Here is a 3,140-nt window from a genome sequence, read left to right on the forward strand (position 1 = left end):
AATGATGATCTTCTCAGTGGATTAACCCTTGAGGAAGTTAGCTAGCACCCTCAGGACCTAATCACATCCCCCAAAAGCCTGGCAACCAAGCCTTTAAGCACTTGAGTTTGGAGGGACATTTCAAATTTAAATTGCAACACCACCTTTTTTCAAGGGGAAGGAAAATGGAGGGCCAGCATTCAATTTTGGCTGGAGATGTGCTCCCTGCTCGCCAGCCCTTATGGAAGGAGAAGTCGGCAGTGTAAGCGGCACTGATACACAAGCACCCAGCAGAGCCTTTCTCCTAAGTGGTACAACTGCAAAAGGAGCCTATGATATTCCCTCCTCTGTTCATAGAGGACCAGAAGTCGCCTCAGCTTTCCCTTGCACAAAACACCAACACTACTCATGCCAGGCCTCTAGGGCAGCGAGGGGTCCCCCTGCCTTCTCTGGAGCTTCCCATCCACTTTATGGGGCACGTGCACACTGCAGCCTCTTCCTGGGCCTCTGTCCTCCAGTCCTGGGCATCCCATTGCTTCCACCACTGCCTACATGGCGTTAAGCTTCCCTCCTCCTCCAGGACCCTGCACTTTCTCAGGGAGCTAGACTCCTCCAAGAACACTGCCTCCTGTCCCAAGTGCCCATGACTGAGGATAGACCCGAATTCTCTGATGTTCAGAATCTTTATTGGCGCTCATCTCTGGGAGAAAAGTCCGTCTCCAGCCAGTTCCCACCTTGAGTGCCTCTCCTACCCTCTCTACAGGCATCTGCTGATGAACGCATAAATGATGAGCTTTTGTTTTACAGCAAAGAAAAGAAAGCAAGTGTTCTGCCTTTCTCCAGCATGCTGCGGGTGTTTCGCGGAGGAGTAGTCTGTGTCTGGAGGTGGGCAGAGATTAGCTGCGGCGGACTTCTGGTACCCAGCCTCTTCTCTCTATCATTGCCAGGAGCAAATATCACCCATGCCCCCGGTGCCAAGCACCCACATCCTCTCACTTACTCAGTTTCTTTTTCTTGGCAGGGGGAATTGAACCAGGAATTGAACTCAGGACCTTGCACTTGCCAAGCAGGCGCTGTGCCACTCAGCTGTATCCCTAGCCCCTCTCACTTACTCAGAATGGTTGTGCAAGCCTAATTGATGAGGTGCAAATAATGGACATCTTCAGCACCAAAACCACTGTGGGATGTACCCACCCCACAAGCAGAGGTCCTGGGGCCCTATATTTCGCCAGGGAGCAGCAGGGCTGTGGCTCACGATCACGGGCGGTTTCACTGCTCTTCTCCCCAACACGTACATGCTTCATAGAGGAAAGACAGCTGAAATCCACCATCCACTTTCCTTTCCAGTAACCACACAGCCATGGAGACGCAGCAGGACCCTGTGGATTGGTGTGGGATGTGGGAACAGGCCACCCAGAGCCACTTTGGGGCCCAGCTTCAAAGAAATGCCCACTGGTCCTTGGGATGTTTGAGCCGGCCTGTCAAAGCACGTGGGCAGACACCATCAGCTTCCCCGAGGGCCAGGCTGAGAAGCCCTTTCTGCTCTCCTTCCTCTGGAGTCACCAGGTCACAAATGTCTGAACTGTGAGAATCATGGTAGGAGAACAGTCACTGCCACCACTCACTTTTTGACAGCTTGTGCTCTACGGCCAGCAGTACCTATAGGGAGGCCAGGCCCAACATGACCAAGGTCTCCCTCGAGATCCTCCACCATTGCAGGGAGATCTGGTTTTAGTTTGGTTCCAATTGTTTGCTAAAACTAACGACATGCTTCTTAGTTTTCTGGAGCTTTGGGAAGACAAACAAGAAAAAAAAATCAGCCTCCAACTCCTTTTCTCTCCACCTTCCCCAAATGAAAGGGAGGACGGCATGGATGCCTGTGGTTAATAAATGCAAGTGGCTTAAATCAAAGCCCTGCCTCCCCTGAGGCGAGATATGACTGCAGCTCCCCGGCGTCTTGGAAGCAGCTCCTTTCAACAGGTTTCAATGAGTGCTGTGCCAGCCGCGAAGGCACGAGAACCTGTCGGGCACATCAGACCCCAGAGTTTGTCACCTAGCAGCTCGGTGGAAAGATGCTGGGGGCAGTGGGATGGAAGGAACAATGTCTTGTTAACCCTTTTTCTTAGGGGCATATTGTGCCTCTCTACCACGCTAGGTTGCATTTACCTTGGCCTTGAAGAACTGGGATATTCTGCAGCACAGGCTGTAAATTCTTTTTTTCAGCTAGCATGAGCCAAATATAACAGGTAGCTGTCCAGACCTGTTTCGAAAGGATAAACCCCAGCTAAGCACATAAATAACATCCCCTGCCTTTTATCATATAAACATAGCCAGAGAGCCAAATGCATTAAAGGGCCTAAACACAGCTTCTCATTGTTATCTCATTAAATCCATTAAATATGTAGGAAAGAAAAGGCTTTCACATCTTGGGCCTGGTTTAAACTATCGGGGAACAGATTAGAGTTAATTAATGCTGTGAACTCTGAAACTGGCTGCCAGGGAGGCTCCCGATGGGATCCAGGTTCACACCTGTCACGGATGGAGTCCAGAAAACCGAAGCGGACGGTGACATGCCCCCCATTTCCTGCCCCCACACCCCCAACGCTGTAACTCTGAGAGTCTAATCTGTAACTCGCGCACCTTGATCGAGAGATAAACCTCCACCCGAGACGGGAAGTCGGTGGACTCCAAGCAGAAATTGTGCGAAGGTCTCTCACCAGTGCTCCGGAAATTGCCAGGGGTTGCAGACCAGGAGCAAGACAGCTAGGTTGCTCTGCAAGTGAGAAGGAGCTTGCCAATTATTCATGCAACTGGATAAACAGGGATTTTATCTCATAGCATGAATCAAGAGATAAAAATTCCATTTCAAGAGGGGGTGGAGACTAAACCTTGAATGTTAATTGTAAACTAAAAAAGAAGGAAGGGGGGATCTGTAAGCTTTGGCTTGAGTTGTGCTGTGAAAATTTGAAAGGTGCCCTGTCCTCAAATTCCATTTTCCCATTCCCCAAAACCTCCAGACCAGGCAGCCAACCAGAAGGGGAAGAGTGCTATCTCCCACCCCAAGTTTAGGTCCGCTCTCCTCCCATGCTCCAGGCCTCTTAGGAAAACTCCAGCCACAACCACCATTAGACAGTGCGGGGAGGGTGAACCATCAAACTGCA

At 50.6% G+C, this 3,140-nt stretch overlaps 1 long non-coding RNA gene across 1 annotated transcript; it reads right to left on the reverse strand.

Moving 5' to 3' along the window:
* Nucleotides 1-1,005: 1,005 nt before the first annotated feature.
* Nucleotides 1,006-2,741, reverse strand: LOC106149409. Its single transcript, XR_001235569.1, has 3 exons — nt 2,620-2,741; nt 2,146-2,239; nt 1,006-1,358 (listed from the first exon to the last, which is right to left on the reverse strand). It is a non-coding gene; the product is annotated as an uncharacterized LOC106149409 (long non-coding RNA).
* Between the last annotated feature and the right edge of the window lie 399 nt (nt 2,742-3,140).

Source organism: Chinchilla lanigera, unplaced genomic scaffold (genome assembly GCF_000276665.1).
Source record: "Chinchilla lanigera isolate Chin_1 unplaced genomic scaffold, ChiLan1.0 scaffold00044, whole genome shotgun sequence".
NCBI lineage: Eukaryota > Metazoa > Chordata > Mammalia > Rodentia > Chinchillidae > Chinchilla > Chinchilla lanigera.